This window comes from Delphinus delphis, chromosome 7, assembly GCF_949987515.2.
Source record: "Delphinus delphis chromosome 7, mDelDel1.2, whole genome shotgun sequence".
In the NCBI taxonomy this organism is placed as follows: Eukaryota; Metazoa; Chordata; class Mammalia; order Artiodactyla; family Delphinidae; genus Delphinus; species Delphinus delphis.
Window position 1 is genome coordinate 63,220,020 of NC_082689.1, and position 18,947 is coordinate 63,238,966.

The 18,947-nt window shown below is 40.0% G+C and overlaps 1 protein-coding gene across 4 annotated transcripts in view; it reads right to left on the reverse strand.

Annotated features, from left to right (window-relative positions):
- The window catches only part of CERS6 (ceramide synthase 6), a 324,738-nt gene that overhangs the window by 33,588 nt on the left and 272,203 nt on the right, over window positions 1-18,947 (reverse strand). The gene's annotated exons all lie outside the window — the stretch shown is intronic.

An 18,947-nucleotide genomic window follows, 5' to 3' on the forward strand; every position in this document is an offset into this window, starting at 1 on the left:
TCTCCATGGCAAATAACCTCCAGTTTTGGGAGAAAATGTTCTCACTTCTGATTGTGTTGGCATCCACACGGGTGTGCGTGGGGGACATGTCTGCAATCCTAGTCTGTATTCTCAACGGTCACCTGGCACAATGCTGGGCCCAGTGCAGGGGGTCCACACATTCTTACTGTGTTCTATGATATACCAGGTGATGGTAAGCTATCAGTGGGAAATGAATTTATTTAGCCTTTCTACACTTCCTTTCTTTTCTTTCTGTGCTCTGTTAGCCTAGAAAAAATATTTCCTAAGTGCTGCCAGTGACAAGGTCTCACTAGCATTTCATGCTCTGTACTCAGAAACCATTTCAGTCCAAGGATCACACTCTTAAGAGGCTTAAAGCAGTCTGATAATAAATGTTTCCACATTTAATCTAAACAGAAGAAACAGATTAGGGTGTCACCCTCCACCCCCGGCACACCTCAAGAGGAAACTGTTCTTGTATACAATTTTAGGAAGCAGAAATGACTAAGGAGGGTACAGTAATTTGTAGACCTAAATCTACCATAACATCAATTGAATTAGTTCTTGATTTTATATGCTTTTTGGGGGGTTGGGGGAGAGGGAATAGAGGTGAAATTTGTTAAAAGCGTTAGAGGACATTAAGTTACATTAACACTGATAGCTCCGAATGAGCTAGACACAGAGCTAACTGGTCCCATACTGACTGAATAATCAAAGTGCTGTACTGTTCAACGGAGGAGGGGTGACATGTAAAGATCAGTCCTGTCAACTGAAAAGACACACACTCAGTAAAGAACTGGTCTGTTTGAGCAGAATGAAAGTGTTGCAATACTTTGAGATTTGTGACCGACTGGTTTTTAATTTTTAGCTCACAGGCCTGATTTTTATTTTTTCAAGATTCTTCCACTTTCTAGGCTTAAGGAGCTGAAATTCTATAGTGTCCTTTGCTAGGATACTGATTATATATAAGTGGGAGATTTTTTTTTATCAACAATAAATGTCTTGCACTGTGAAAACAGCAGCTTGACTCCCACATTCATTTAGCAGCAGGAGGCATGAAATGGATCGGCCCTTTTGAATTATTCCAGAAACGTGCTCCAGATGCATATAGATAGACCACTAAACATAAACCTCGTTGTTTCTTTTGTTTTGCTTCACTGCTAAGCAACTTTTTGAACTAAACTGGTATAGGATAAGTTCTTTATCATTACTGTCCTTCAGAATAAAGTTAAGTTTATCAGAAAGCAAAGCAACGTAGGTTCCCCAAATACAATCTGATAAACCCTGTGGGTTATTGAAATTTGTAACTGATTGGCTGCCAAACGCTGCCATTTTGATGTGTGAGTCTTTTGTTCCTGAAGGATTTGTTCATTTGAACGGTTTAGTATTAGTTTCCTGTTTATCGTGGCCTATGTTATACCAACGAGGTGTGCTGCTTACATCTCCTTTCTTCTTGAAGAACTTCCCATTCAGCTGTGAGAAGTGCAGTTAGCTGGCAGGCTCCAGCGGCAGGGCCTTCAGAATCTGCCACAGTGTCTGAGATGAGGCCTGGGCAGTGCTTAGCCAACAAGTGAACATGCAGCAGTAATAGGGGCTACCCATTTCTGCCCAAACCAGGACTCCTCTAATGGGCACTCATTGCTCTGCAGTTCTCTGTGGGGCTGGCTGAGACTGTCAGATCAACACCACTGTCTGAAGGTCTGCCTGCCCCACTCCTGCTTCCTTCACTTTATCTTTGGCAAGGATAACCACTTAATAAACCTCTGGCCCTCCTAACTTCATCTCAGCATCTTTTTTTTCAGGGGACCCAACTGATAGACAACATATAGATGTTGTCACCGAAATGGGAAGAGTGAAAAATTCTATGCTGCATTTTGAGCCAGTGGCCCGTGAGCTGCAAACACTTCCTGGGGACCTTGACCACCACTGCCAACAGCTCAGTTCATATATTGTGTTGTGATAGCACAAACTGGTACATCTGCTCTGACTGGGCAGTAGCAAAATCTCCCTGGTGTCCCTGGGGCCTCAAACCAGTAACCGTAACCATCTCTTGGGACCCTGAGGGTTAGTAAGGTCCACAGCTAGTGAGAATCCCAAAAGAGGATTAGCTTTATTCTCTTTCAAGTGATGTAGAAATTGGTTAGGAAAAGACTCCTCTGAACAGCAGGATGAGCTGCCTTGAAAGATATTAATTGCCATTTCCCCGTGAGATTTGGGGAATTAAGCTGATGAAAGGAAAAGCACTCATATGAAAGGGAATCCCTGTAAATTCACTAATTTAAACCAATTGGCTATTTTCAAATTATGTGTTTCAGTTGCTCTGCCTCCATGGACAAGCAAAATGCTCTACTTCCAAGTATTTACCCACTCCAAGCACTTCACTGCCTGCTGAGGGAAGAACAGAACGTATTACACCCTTCCCAGTGGGAGGGGGATGGAAGGACCCATGTTTCCTTCTGCCATAAAGAACGTGCAAACAAAGGTAAACTCAGAAAGGAAAACAAAAAATAAAACCGTGAAGAAAATATAAAACCTGGATTCCTTCCTTTTACCTGGTCCATCCTGGGAATCTCTGAACTTCTCCCATGGTTGAATCCCATGGCCAGTCATGTCAACAGAGTCCCTGATAACACACAGGCTCCCCTGACCCCCTTGGTTGGAGGCTGGTCATGAACACTGTTAGCAATCCTTACCTGCTCAACCCTCACTCATTTTCTTTCCCTGTCCTATTCCCAGGTTACATAGACTGGATTTAGAAAGTCAGAGAAACACTATATCCACTTTAAATTCTGAGTACAGGAGGTCATTCTATTCAAAGGAACATTGCCACCAAGAAAAAGCCATTTAAAGTGAATCCGCTGAAAACAGCACATAAATTTCACAGAAAAGAGTGAATAAAAGGGTCCATCAAGACTTTGTTTTTTGAGAAATGAAATAAAATTCATGAAAATGAATTTCTTTTATCTTCCATTTAATCAAATTTAGGTTATAATTGCAATTATGCTCTAATTCTTAGAACAAACTAAAAATGAAAGAAGCACTGATTGGGAGGGTTACATAATTTTCTTCCAAATGGAATCGTAGTAGTATATGACAGTTTTAAAGAAGATGTAAGAAGGCTCGATGGCTTTAACATTTTATCAAGCGTCTCTCACAAGCCTTTGAAATTCACACCTTTCCTTTTTGAAGTACCTATCATGTCACCATCCTTGTTGATTTTCCTTTTTTCAATATTGAATGGTCTGCCAACTCCTTTGGCCATGGCTTAGGTATGTTTTGAGCAGATATCTAACATGACTTTCATTGACTTCAAGAAATCTTGCACCTTGGGCATCAGATACAATTTCTCACTTTGCAAGTAACTTGCATTCCTTTGACACTCGTCTTTCATCTCACTAGACTGGTGAGGAAGGCATTAATGGCACGAGAGAGGAATATATGAGAGGGCACTAATCTTTTAAGTGGTTTATTCATCACTAAATCCTTTCTTGTAATAAAGAACTTTCTTCCTTCTATAATCCCCTAACTGCTGGGAGCCAGTTAACAAAATCCCAGGTAGCCAGGACCTTGGTACTTAATTTCAATTAGTCCTTAAAGTTGCTGTACATTCTTTCAGACCTAGGATATTAAATTGGAAATTTTTTACCAGTAAGGAAGATGAGGTCTAAAGATACTAAGGTCAGTGGCAGAGCCAAGGATAAGGCCAAAGTTAGCCCACTCTAGGGTTTTATTCTTCAGACCACACTGCCTTACTGATCCCCTGGGCAGAATGAACTAAAGCAGAGAACACTAGGAAAGGAAACAGAAGGTGTATTTCTATTCTTGCTCATGATGAAAACTCACTGTGGCCCTGGGCAAAGTCACTTAACTCTTCTGGGTTTCAATTTTCTCTGAGGTCTTGTAAAACAGGAGATACTTATGGTTACTGGTTTGGGGCCCCAAGGACACCAGGAAGATTTTGCTACTACCCACTGAGAGAGCAGATATACCAATTTGGGTGGTCACAACACAGTACCTGAACTGAATCATTGGTATTAAATGGTCAAGGTCCCCAGGAAGTGACTGCAGTCCACTGACCATTGGCTCAAAGGGCAATGAGTTCATGTCATTGTTCTGTTACCATTCCCGGGACCTCTCACCCCAATCCCAATGCAATTCCCACATCTTGTCAGGTATGAGCATGGTTTTGTTAAAAAGAAACTACAGACCATCAGATATAGCTTTCTACTACATGCACACCCCTTCCAGTCCAGTCTTTCATTCTCTCTTTTTTTCCCTTGTCTCAAGCTTCAGAAGGACAAGTTTCCTACTTTTAGAGGGCTGCCCTTCCACCTGACTGTTAACCCTCTGGGACTCTGCTTGCTCAGTGTTCTTTCATCATCAGTATCATCGGTCTCTTCCTTTGCACTGGCTCAAGGAATCATGGGTGCTTGAGAAGTCATCTAACTGGAACCAACACTGGATACTTGCCTCCCTTCCTTCAATTCTCTGTAAAGCAGGAGTCTCTTCTTTAATCATGGGTACTTCAGTGACACCTCCAAGTACTCTTTCTCCTCTGTTTTTACAAAGGAAGTACAGATGTCTAGCATTCTATAAAAATCTTTACTTGATACTATATTCAATCTAATGATCATCTTATTTCTTTCCTTCTACACACCACAAACCTTTTAAACAAGGCATCTATGTCCACTCTCTTCTTGCCTACCACCCCCCTGTCCCCTGCTCAGAATCCCTTGCAGGGATCACTCTATAAATAAATTTCTCACTGGAAGGTTACCAACCCTCTTGAAATTGTGAAATCATAAAATCTAAACATTTTGGAAGACATCTTTGACATTTATCCCAAGTCTCCCATTTTACGGATGAAGAAGAGCACATGCACAGTTTCACCAGTGGTCTCATTTGCCTTGATTCCCCTTGCAGCATTTGACACTGTAGATACTTTCCTTTTTCTGAACAATGTATGTTAAATATAAAATCTTGTCCATCTGATTTTTTTTTTTTCTGATCAGCTCAAAGAGAAGGCCTGAAAATTTCCTGAGGATAAACTACAACAGGCACAAAGACAAGATGACTATTCACATGTATTTGTTTCAATCCAGATTCTTGGGTGAGATCCCTATCACCCCCTACTATAACCTACTATAACCGGATTTCAAGTTACTTTCAAGCTGTTTTCATAATCATTAGAGGCTCGTGTTATTGCTGGAAGAATTTAACAGAAATGTACTTAGTCTCCCTCCTGTGGAGTTGAGCTGCTTATTCCTTAGGAAAAAAACCCTATATATTGCTCTTCTACTATAAATGAAGATATTCATTTGGTTAAATGATGACTCTAGGAAGTAACATACCTTACTGTCAAACATTTTTCTCCTTTCTTTGAAAGGAAAATGCATCATTTTTCACTGCCAAGCGGTTCTCAGATGTCAGAACAGTAAGGAGGAGAAGCAGGTCATCGTTACCCACCAGAACAGGGATAGAGTGTTAATTTGAAGACGAAAAACGAACTTCTCTTCCCTCTTTGCTTGGGGGAAAACAGTCTGGATCTGTTCTGCAGTGGTTTGGGAATCTACCGGCTATTTTTCAAGGCTCTCAAGATAGTGATATATCCTGAGGATGGGTAGAAACGATGGTGTGCGTGTTTTAGACAGATTTGTAACATCAAGACTCTCCAGGTACAAAAAGGGCCAGCAAAGTACAGTTTTAATGGAACTGTTAGGTTTTCATGTAAATGCAAGGGAACTGCCTTATCAGAAATCTCAAAGCCATTATGGCCAATTTATGTGGAAAATATATCATTCAATTTTATTCCTTTTATTCCCTTTGCAGCAGGCAGCAATCAATAGCCTCCCTGCTTCTTAATTACTAAGAAGCCCCATGAACTCATGGAAGCAGCTGGTGTGATATTTATTTGATGTTGATAAGAGTAAGCAAAAGTTTTGCTATAGGATATATTTATATAAAATATATAAATATCTATACAATATATATTTACTTAAGATAAATATCTCACATATATTTATATATGATAAGTAATATATATTTATGCACAAATATAGTTTTAAAATATATAAAACAAGAAATATATGATAAATATAAAGTATATATATAAAATATCTTTATCAAATATCTGTATCTATCAACTATCTATCTTTACTTATCTATCTGTCCACCTCACATATACACAAGAGAGCATCGCTTTATTTCACCTCTTTTTTTGTTAGAAAAAAGTAGGCCAGAAGATAAAAATAAGCAATGATCTTAGTTGTGCATGCAGTTATTTTCAGAATAAGGCAATCTTTCATCATCTTCCCCAGACTTTTGAAGGATGGGTAGAAATCAAGTTAAAAAGAAAAAGAGAACAGTCACGCCAGTATGTCTGGTGTGGGCCACCCAAAGTCCAATCCCCCTACACTCTATGCCTGAAAGAGGGCCTGTCCCAAACACTAGCTACAAGGGTAGCACGTTGGGTGGATAAATTATGTAGGGGGATTAGTTAAGACATGTGGGCTCAAGAAAGGAAGGAATTTAAGTAAGCATTACTCTGGCATTATGAATATTTCTCCTTGATTTTGGGAGAAAGAAAATAAAAAGAATGATACTCTATTATACTGAAATAAGTAAACAAACTACCTGGCTGGGGAGAGCACCTTCATGAAAGTGAATTCTGAATTTAGACCTAGAATAAATCAGAGATCTACTGTGAGATAAATCAGCAAACTTACAGCATACTGAGTATTGCACACAGTACTGAGCATACAAATGGAGAAGGAAACATGGTTCCAGCCCTGCTGGAACTCACTCCCTAGTGGAGAAGGGCGACAAGGAAATGAATACCAAACAGTAGCACCAGAAGAAGCACCTCAGGAGAACGCCACGTGATTGCTACTGAGGGCAGGGAACTCAAACATCTAATTAAATTTTTGAGTGGGGTGAGGGGGGCACAATTTGAAATAAATGCAATCCTATGGCTAGAAGAGCAAAGGGGGATCAAGCTCCATGAATAGTTCACTGTTGAGAGAGACAGTCAAGCTCTGTTTCTTCTGTACTTCGTCACGGCAACTTTAACCTATTTTTTGAAGCACCTGACTTATTTCTGGAAGATACTGTAGACTTAATGTTTAGGACAGGGTTTTGAGTCTTTTTAATAAAGTGCTGACTTTGCAAATTGTGCTCCTCACATAAGGTAGTGTTCTGGAAAGTGAAGTAATTTAAGAGGCTTGTACACAAAGAAAAATACTTTCGGTACTTCATGTTAGCCCCTGAATTGGCCGAATAGGGTGTGTTCACACTGTACTTCAATAACAACTTATTCACGGCTGTATCAAGGTGTTTGCCCTTCAGTAGCAGACAAAAGACAGAACATCCCAGTGTATGTTCATGGGATAGGAACAAGGAAAATGTGGTGGACTAAAATTTTGAGTAATAGAAATACTCTAGTTAACTTAATGATAACCAGAAAAATTTCCTTATTTTGTTTTGTTCATTTATTATGGGTCAAAGCGCATAATAAAAAGTCACTGAAAATATTTTACTAATTTTTGATGGCTCATAATGATGTACTGTTTCAAGTTAACATCCTTACCACTAACTATGATTACAGAGCACAGGTGAGAATACAGGAGACCCAGGTCACTCCCTGGAGGCTATTTGGGGAAATAATCCCCAGTATTTCCTTATTTGATTTTCATACACTACTGGGCAGTAAGATTACAGTTAATAGACTATTCCATTTCAGTAAATACATTTTATTACATTTACATTTCAATTCAAAGACAACCTAAAAATGTTAAGTAATTAACATAGCACTTCTTTACCTAAGAATTTAAAAACATTCAGAATTGTTTCAGTCTGGCTATTCTTATATGCCATTAAAAAGCAGAATGTATTCAGAATAACGTCTTCAAAATGTTTTCATAAGTATTTCAATGAATGCTTCATGCTACATTTCTTCAAATTATTGAATATATAACTCAAAGAGTATAATACAATGTATTAGCAACAAACAAATCAAAATTTCTACCCTGATAACTATTGAAAGGCATAGGTTGGGATTGTGTGGGATACAAAGTAGTCTAAGACACTAGTGAAAATTAGGTCTGTGTTTATATGCTGTCCATTCAAAACAAAAGGAATCAAGACAGCTAAGTTAGGTTAGTGCAAGCTGCTCTGAGAGACGCAGAGTTTGCTACGATTTTGCGGTTGGGCACCTGACATAGGTCCCCAATGGTGGCTGGGAACAACTGTCCAGGGTGCTAGGACAGAATTAATTACTACATTGGGACGGTGTTCTGTGTGTTCCTGCTTACTTTCTTTGGTGGTCCCATGGATGTAGGAAAGATGCTCTATTTGTTTTTTTTTTTTGTGGTATGCGGGCCTCTCACTGTTGTGGCCTCTCCCGTTGCGGAGCACAGGCTCCGGACGCACAGGCTCAGCGGCCATGGCTCACGGGCCCAGCCGCTCCGCAGCATGTGGGATCTTCCCGGACCGGGACACGAACCCGTGTCCCCTGCATCGGCAGGCGGACTCTCAACCACTGCGCCACCAGGGAAGTCCTCTATTTGTTTTTTCTATCTGTTCTTCTCATGGACAATTGCTCCCTTCCTACACTGCCCTGGAACCTCTGGACAACGTCCTCTCTTCACGCTGCCCTAATGAGGAGCCACGCCCACCACCAGGCTCCTAGTCAGCCTGCAGTTTCAGTATATCTACACGTTTTATGATTTTCCTTATATATCTTGAACTCTTATATTTCCAACTCTTTGACATTTAGCATTCCAAATTAAGCATTTCTGTCTTATTATCTGCTGTGGACAAAGGCAGCAGTTATTAAATGATTGTGCAATTCTGTTTCCATAAATTCTGTCTGAGCAAAATGATTCAGTGGCTGGAATGCCCCCCTGCTTTTAAAAGTTACTGAGTCATTCCCAGCTTTGTCTTCTTGGATTGGCCTATTCTGTCTTATAAGGAAAGATGGTAGGCTGCAGAGTCTCGGTCATGACTGTGCCAAACCACACGGGAAATTCTAAAATCTCAGCTGTTCAGTTAACAAATATTTACTGGTAGTTTTGCAGTGCTGGATGTTCCTGGGCTCATGACCTAATCACTACCTATGTCCCCAACACCCACATTCTGCCTGAGATATAGCAGGCTCACAGTGAAGTGCATCAAACAGATCTGTAAAGAATAAATGGCTCCTTGTCTAGGAGGAATTTGCAAAGTTTTTGCTCCCTGGCCCTAAAGACATAAAAAGTTAAATAATAATACACGGTAAGATATATCCCCCCAAGGAACAGGATGACTCCAGAGATGCTGGTCATACTGTGGTTCTGTATTTTTGGCTACACTGTCATCCCAGAGGCGACAGGGGCATGGATGAAGTTCTGAAAATGAAAGGACACAGCCAGGGTGGTCTCCACTGATAGTGCTCTAGAGCCCTGTGTACTGGGATTGTGTAGGGAGGGTTTCTGGGAAGCTCAGGTAATGGTCCAGACTGGGAAGTAGGCAATGAGCAGTCACAAGCTGGCCCAAGGCTGAGCTCAGGACTGTGACAAGGGGCTTAGCATGAACAGAACAGCCAGTTGACAGAGACCCAGGGACCAGAGTCAGGGAGATGAGTGTAGCTGGAGGAGAGAATTAGCCTGCTACACAACTGCCCTTTATGGTAACATAAGCAAATGGAAACAGAGCTGATGTGGGTCCTTCATTTGTTACTGCATTTTCCATAGAGCATCACTCTCAAATATGTGAGACCCTTGATCAAATTTTCCTATCTCTGGCCTTGGCATTAGACTTTATTACAATACTCAGGTGTTTTTAAACAGAAGAAATGGCCATGTTGAATTTTTTCCATAGATGGTAATGTAAACACATTTTATAATACTTATAGCAAACAATCTTTTTGTTCTTTTCCTCCTTCCCCCAGCAAGATCCTCTGCAGTGACTGGAGGGAGGGAACACTTAAGACATTAATTCTGTGGAGAGAGTGTTACTAGGACGCCACATTTTTTTGTTGACTCAAGTCACAAAAGCAGAAAAGCTTACTTAATTGAGAGCATATTCTGCATATCCCATACCCACATGTAATACTAAGAATATCTTCATGTTTTTCGCCTAAGGTAGACAATACTTCTAGAAAACACCCAAAGGTTGAAAACATTTAATATGCCACTCCCCACATTGCTTCATTTTTACTCATCAGACTAATTCTTTTTTTTTTCCTATCTCAGACTTTTAAAAAATAATTAGTTATTTTGTTTGTTTTATTGGAGTATAATTGCTTTACAATGTTGTGCTAGTTTCTGCTGTAGAACAAAGTGAACCAACTATATGTATACATATATCCCCTTCCTCTTGAGCCTCCCTCCCACTCCCCCACTCCATCCCACCCCTCTAGGTCATCACAGAGCACCGAGCTGAGCTCCCTGTGCGATACAGCAGCTTCCCACTAGCTATCTGTTTTGCACATGGTAGTGTATATATGTCAGTGCCACTCTCTCAGTTCGTCCCACCCTCCCCTTCCCCTCCTGTGTCCACAAGTCATCAGGCTAATTCTTAATGGTCTTGCCTACGAGTTGGCAAACTTGTTCTGTAAAGGACCAGCTAGTAAATATTTTAGGATTAACGGGTCACATACACTGTCCCAACCACTCAAGCCAGTGTAGCAGAAAGCAGACAAGGGCAATATGTGACAGATGGACAAGGCTGTGTTCTAGTAAAACCTTATTTATAAAAATAGGCGATGGGCTGATTTGTCTCAAAGGCCATAGTTTGTTGACCCCTGGTCTAGCCCTTCAATATTAAAATTATATTAAAATTATTATGTTTACATGAAAAGAACAAAACATCTCAACACACATTATTTCTATCCAACTCTACCTCACTTTATGAAGGTAGTAACTGATACTAGTATATATATGTATTATTATAAACATGCCAAAATACCTAACAGCCAAAAGACTTAGGTTTCATCCTTTACCTTTCAAATATGTTTAATACAGACCAGCATCAAGGAAAATTTCAGAGAAAATCTGTCAAGAAGAGTCTAGAAAAAAAAAAAATCCAGCTTGTCCAAATTTGTGAACTCTAAGACTAATCTTATAAGATATTCAGAAAAGCATATAAGCCACACAACTTTGGTAAAATATGTCTTGAAAAATAAATCAGAGAAGAAGATGATATTCTCATATGCATCCAGATGAATTTCAAATCTTATTATGGAAAATGGTAAAAGAATGATCTAGGCTCCTCTGTAATATTTTTCTTTTTAACTGCAGAGACTTTCAGAGAGTACAAATCAGCAAATGATTCCCCTACTTTATAAGATAGAAATCCACAGAAAGTAACATTCTGAGAAGCCACGTGCTTCTGTTTGAATAGCAGCAGACCACTGAAGGTACATATTTGATTCTAAGTTTCCTGTAGCCAAGGGGTGGGCACTTGGTGGGACATGACTGGGGATGTGTAAAGTCAACATTAGGCCATAGAAGGAGGCTCTGGCAATTGTGGTATGCCCATTCGTGGCTGGACAATGACTTGTGAATCTGTCACTTGCAGTAAAGAACTAGCCTATTAAAGTGGACACAAACAGATGGAAAGATACACCATTGTTCTTGGATTGGAAGAATCAACATTGTGAAAATGACTATACTACCCAAAGCAATCTACAGATTAAGTGCAATCCCTATCAAACTACAAATGGCATTTTTCACAGCACTAGAACAAAAAAATTAACAATTTCTATGGAAACACAAAAGACCCTGAATAGCCAAAGCAATCTTGAGAAAGAAAAACAGAGCTGGAGAAATCAGGCTCCTGGACTTCACACTATACTACAAAGCTACAGTAATCAAGACAGTATGGCACTGGCACAAAAACAGAAATATAGATCAATGGAACAGGATAGAAAGCCCAGAGATAAACCCACACCCACATGGTCATCTTATTTTTGATAAAGGAGGCAAGAATATACAATGGAGAAAAGACAGCCTCTTCAATAAGTGGTGCTGGGAAAACTGGACAGCTACATGTAAAAAATGAAATGAGAACACTCCCTAACACCACACACAAAAATAAACTCAAAATAGATTAAAGACCTAAATGTTAGGCCAGACACTATCAAACTCTTAGAGGAAAACATAGGCAGAACACTCTATGACATACATCACAGCAACCCACCTCCTAGAGTAATGGAAATAAAAAAAATAATAAACAAATGGGACCTAATGAAACTTCAAAGCTTTTGCACAGCAAAGGAAACCATAAACAAGACGGAAAGACAACCCTCAGAAGGGGAGAAAATATATGCAAATGAAGCAACTGACAAAGGATTAATCTCCAAAATTTACAAGCAGCTCATTCAGCTGAATATATATAAAAAAAAAACAACCCAATCCAAAAATGGGCAGAAGACCTAAAGAGACATTTCTCCAAAGAAGATATACAGATTGCCAACAAACACATGAAAGAATGCTCAACATCACTAATCATTAGAGAAATGCAAATCAAAACTACCATGAGGTATCACCTCACACCTGTCAGAATAGTCATCATCAAAACATCTACAAACAATAAATGCTGGAGAGGGTGTGGAGAAAAGGGAACCCTCTTGCACTGTTGGTGGGAATGTAAATTGACACAGCCACTATGCAGAACAGTATGGCGTTTCCTTAAAAAACTAAAAATAGAACTACCATATGACCCAGCAATCCCACTACTGGGCATATACCCTGAGAAAACCATAATTCAGAAAGAGACATGTACCACAATGTTCACTGCAGCACTATTTACAATAGCCAGGACATGGGAGCAACTCAAGTGTCCAGCGACAGATGAATGGATAAAAAAGATGTGGCACATATATACAATGGAATATTACTCAGCCATCAAAAGAAACGAAATTGAGTTATTTGTAGTGAGGTGGATGGACATAGAGACTGTCCATCAGACAGACAGAGTGAAGTAAGTCAGAAAGAGAAAAACAAATACTGTATGCTAACACATATGTAATGGAATCTAAAAAAGAAAAAGACAGAGTGAAGTAAGTCAGAAAGAGAAAAACAAATACTGTATCTAAAAAAGAAAAAAAGGTTCTGATGGACCTATGGGCAGGACAGGAATAAAGATGCAGTGTAGAGAATGGACTTGAAGACACGGGGAGGTGGAAGGGGAATCTGGGACAAAGTGAGAGAGTGGCATGGACATATATACACTACCAAATGTAAAATAGATAGCTAGTGGGAAGCAGCCGCATAGCACAGGGAGATAAGCTCGGTGCTTTGTGACCACCTAGAGGGGTGGAAAAGGGAGAGCGGGAGGGAGGGAGATGCAAGAGGGAAGAGATATGGGAACATATGTATATGTATAATTGATTCACTTTGTTATAAAGCAGAAACTAACACACCATTGTAAAGCAATTATACTCCAATAAAGATGTTGAAAAAAAGAACTAGCCTAACATACACTTGCATTTTGTGAAATTCTGTGACATCCTGTGAACAATAATGGTTACTTCTGCTGGCTCAGGATAGGAACAGTCACTTAGGATTTGAGGGACTAAGTCAACCCAGCTCATGTCCATTATTACATGCTCTGAGAACAGAAGTGACTAAAACAAGATACTTTGCCTCTCATAATTGGAGAGAGCATTTAAGAATTTTATTTCAAAAGTATCTATGCTTATGGTTCCTTAATCTAGACTACTTGGAGGTTTTAAAATGCAATAAAAATTTCTGACCACTTGGCCATAATGGAAATTTCCATCTCTAACAGTAATATAACACCTTTTTACAAAATGCTTAATAGTTATAAAGTACTTTATAGTTCTAGAACACTGCTACAAACAATAGTTTATTTGATCCTTAACATTTCCTGGTAAGGTAGATGGAACAATTACTACCATTCTTCTGTGATGAGTCCACAGATGCAGAGAAGCTACACAGCTGGTTTCCTGACATGCAGTGAGGAGAAGAACCGTGACTCAAAGCAAGCAGTCTCTCTACTGACTGCACCGTGCCCCTTCCCTTTCAGGTTCTTTGTGGATTTGCCTCTTTCGATACCAGATGCTAATGTATGGCTGAAAATTGATGATGCTTACAATGCAGTGTCTTGGTTGGGACAGAATAATAGGGACAGTGATTTAAAAATGACTCTTTTTTTATGTAGCAACTACCGGAAATGTGCCTCATCAACAGCTTTATGGCCTAATTCTTAAATAATATAGTACACTGCATTGTAGGAGGACAATTAAAATTTAGTAAGTACCTGATGAATTGAACTGATGTCAGGAGACCAGAGTCCAGAGAGACTAGGTAAATCATTGACTAAATGAATTGGCTTTCTCTGTACAATAGGAGAAAAACTGCACCTACCTACTTCACAATGAGTTAAGGAGCTCAACTAAGAAAACAGATGTGAGACAATTTGGGATTAAATAGTACCTAATTCACTCAACAAATAGTTACTGAGTAGCCACTGGGAGCTAAGCACTGTGATAGATGCTATAATGGGATTAAGCACAAACTACCCTACGCCAATGGAAACCAAAGCTTCATAAAATATGGAAAGCTGTTAGGAACTTCAGGGATCACAGACAAACGGAGTTGAGGAAAGGCAGGTGCAGATCAACGAACACGGTAACAGCTTACAACGATGGATAGGCTTACTCTCAAAAAGGAGCAAATCATTCACTGTCCAGTTACAACGTAAAGGCTAAAATACATAGACTTTTGAGTAGATGCAGTAACGTGAACCACATACCTGATTTCAAGGATTTAGTATGCAGCAAAAGAACGAAATATCTCAATTTTTAATCCTGATTACATGTTCAAATCATATGATTTTGGATATACCGAGTTAAATAAAACGTTATTTAAACAGATGTCACCTGTTTCTTTTTACTTTTTAATGTGGCTACTAGAAAATTTTAAATGACTAAGAAGCCTGACTTATCATATTTCTTTTGGATAGTGTTGTTCTAGAAGATGTATTACGGCCAAAAGAAAAGTCCGGGCAGTGTATGGTTCTGAAAAGGCTAATCATGGTGTATGATGACTTTGTGAGGCGTGGACCAAAGATACAAGAGAGAATGAGTCAAGTGTCATCAAACACACAAATCACAAAAATTCTGATGGCTTACGTGGGAACACAACTGTAGTCAGGAGGAACCTGCAAGGTATTGCTGGTGATTCCAAAGCAAATGGGTTGAAAACTAAAAGAAGCGAGGGCACAGGAATCATTTTATTTCTCCTTCCAGCTGAAGCGCAAATATTTGAGGGAGAAGTAAGTCTATGAAATGCTTGTTAGAACTGAAGTCCAGTGTACCTCCAGCACCTTCCCTCCAGCAGTGAGTGACCATTTTACACACATATACTCTCCCTAGAACAATGCTTCATTCAGCTGACAGAGCTCCTCGGTACGTGCAACCAAACTAGTTAATACTGACAATCCACTTACATTATTTACTTCCAATAAATATTCAGAAAATAATTGATAGTCTCTACGCCCCACACAATCATCAACCAGAATACTGAAGGGACCCGTAGGGATTCAACTGCAAGTGCCCCACGGGAGGCCCATGTCTCATTGAAGTCTCAACACCCAGCCCAGTACTGGTTACACAGTAAGTGCCCAATAAATATTCATTAAATACATAAAAAGTGGTAGTATATTAGAAGGTAAAAGTCCACACCTAGACAATACGGAAAAGGCAGAAACCAGAAATTTTAGACTGGTAAGCCTACTGCTGCAGATGGATCATCAAACAGATGGGGGTGAGCACTTAGAAATGAGGAGCCAGGAGCCAGAAAAGGCCTCCTAAAACCAAGTCACCCAGAGGGGCCGTTATTCTTTATTCACCCCGCCTCCACTTGTGCAGAAAATGACTTAAGTAACAGAGTAAATCTTCATGTTCACAAGACCTTTGACAAAATCTCTTATTACACCTTTTAAAAATATGGAGAAATAGCAGGTATAATGACACAGCAGTTCTAAGATGGTAATGAGTAGAAAAATCATAAAGACAGACTGGTGGTTGAGAGATTGAGGTCAGCTTAAAGAAACAGTGTACCAGGAGTCCCTCTGGGTCAACGTTCTTCTTCAGTGAGTTGGGAGAAACATGAAAGGCATATTTGCAAGTACCATAAAAGTAGCAGGGATAAGTGTGACACTGGATGTGGTTCAGAAGACCCTAATTGGGCTAGAATATCTGAAAACAGCATGATGAAATCTAACAGGAATAAATGTAGGTGGTATGATTAGGTATACAAATGAATCATAATTAGAAATAAAAATACATAAAAATGAAATAAATGTAGGATGAGGGCAATTTGGTCTGGCAGCAGCTCAGCTATTTATCAGATCGCCACCAGTGCGAGGTGAAAGCTCCTTAGACAATGTCAATGCAAAGGCAAGCTGTATCAGAAGAAATGCAGTTCCGAATACAGCTTTTTGTTAGTGGTCTTATATTTTCTATCAGCCAGTCCACATTTGGAACGTCGTGACAAGGATTCTGAGGAACAAAGGAGAACAAGCAGGAATAACTGAAGGGATTAGAGATGCTTTCTGAAGAGAAGGCCTACAGATGATATATTAGAAAACTTCACGTTCTTAAGAGTTTTCAATCAGAAGTGGTAGCGTACACTTTGTCTGTTTTCCAGAAGGTACTTTTTTTTTTTTTTTTGCGGTACGCGGGCCTCTCACTGTTGTGGCCTCTCCCATTGCGGAGCACAGACTCCGGACGCGCAGGCTCAGCGGCCATGGCTCACGGGCCTAGCCACTCCGCGGCATGTGGGATCTTCCCGGACCGGGGCACGAACCCATGTCCCCTGCATCAGCAGGTGGACTCTCAACCACTGCGCCACCAGGGAAGCCCCAGAAGGTACTTTTCTGAGAAGGGGAGGGAGTCACAGATCTTTTGAGAATCTGATAGAGCCACGGGCCCTGCCCCCCAGGAAAAAAATGTACACACATACGTTTTACAAACAGTTTCAGGGGGTTCTGAACCAGATTAAGAACTCCTAGCTTATAAGTTATAAAGACCCAGGTTTCTGTTTCGTATTAAAAACTTATTTCTCGGGCTTCCCTGGTGGCGCAGTGGTTGAGCGTCCGCCTGCCGATGCAGGGGACACGGGTTCGTGCCCCGGTCCGGGAGGGTCCCACGTGCCGCGGAGCGGCTAGGCCCGTGAGCCATGGCCGCTGAGCCTGCGCGTCCGGAGCCTGTGCTCCGCAGCGGGAGAGGCCACAACGGTGAGAGGCCCGCATACCACAAAAAAAAAAAAAAAAAAAAATTTAAAAACTTATTTCTCCCTCGACCTCTAAAGCAATACTCCTAATCAGGAAATTGAGAGAATTCCTATCCTGGGCAGAGGTGTGGGAGAGCAGTTTGGAGCCAATAACCTATAGGGTCCCTCCCAATTCTAGTATTCCCTAATCTAAAAGGAACTTTTGAATAATTTCATAGGATTAAGACAAATATTTAAAACACTATTTGTTATTGTCATTCACCTTCCTAGTTTAAATACTCTCTATGCCCATTACACTCCAGAAATAGAAACAGGATCAAAACAAAGGTCATCCAAGCACTAACATAATTTATGAGACATATCTGACAAGGATTTCATTCACTGGATGCACAACCACAATGGCAGCAGGTATACAGAAATTACTTCTTGTCTCCCAAACAATAAAACATTTCCCTCCACAAGTTGCTTTTTGAAAAACTTGGCTGCGCTAAGGGCCGTGGTAGCAGAAGCCCTCCAGCATTTGCAATATCAGCTCTTGTTGTGTATTTGGTTACAAGGATTTTTCTAAGCAGCTGGTTTATATCATCATCACAGGGCATACCCGTGAGTTATTCATTAGCAGCATTACGTAATTTCTATATTTTGAGTTTATGTTCTAGGTAACTCATTGCTGTCTAAACCTGAAGAGCTTTTGCACCTTAGCTAGAAAGGAGGAGAAGAGATACATCTCAGCGTTAACTCCATCCTTACAGGGAAATAAGCAAATGAAAGTACTTGATAGTGATTCTTACTTCTTTAAAATTCAGGTTCTCTCAGAAATCCTAAGCAGGAAAAGTTTTCTATTATTCTTTTGAGATACTTTTCCTGGATTTTGCTTGACTTCCTTCTATTTAAATTCCTACCACTAGTTCTGCTAGTAATCTTGAAAGAGCTCCAATCCTGAAATAATTATAGATGCATTATATTCAAAATTACTTCAATGTTTGCTACCTACAATCATATAAAACTATAATGACATTTTATATATGCCTGTTGCCAATACACAGCACTGCTGCTGGGATACGATTTTCATAATAAGTAAGTATGAGAAAGAGCTGCCAGCCTCAAGGAGAAGGGGTGTGTGTGTGTGTGTGTGTGTGTGTGTGTGTGTGAGATTAATTTGTTTACGGAACCTCAGTGATAGATGTTACTCGCTTAAAAGCCCCAACTTTATTTTTGTAATTTCCTATTGGACTGAAAAGGCAGCCCTTCATTTCTCCACTTTCTCCAATTTCCGTTGCTGTCATTTCCCATTCAGATCAATTTCTCAAAATGGAAAGAAATCTGCCATCAATGGTAGACTTTAAGTGATATGGAGGGATCACTTTTTTCTAGAAGTAATAGCCTTCCATAAAAATTAATGACAGTGGACCTATTTTCTATAGAAAGGATTGTCAAATTCCATCCAAATCTGTCATTATCTTTTTCTTAGCTAATGACATCCAGACATTAAGGGGTCAGAGATCATTTTAAGGGTTACTTTTGAGTTATACTTTCCAGTTGCTTTAGTTATAAATGCAGCTGATGAGGAGAATTATACAGGACGGTGGTTCTCAAACTTTAATGTGTAGCAGAATCATCAGGAAGGCGTATCAAAATCCAGATTGCCAGGCCCCATCTCCAGAGTCTGCGATTCAGTAGGTCTGGGGTGGGTTGGGACCAATAGGT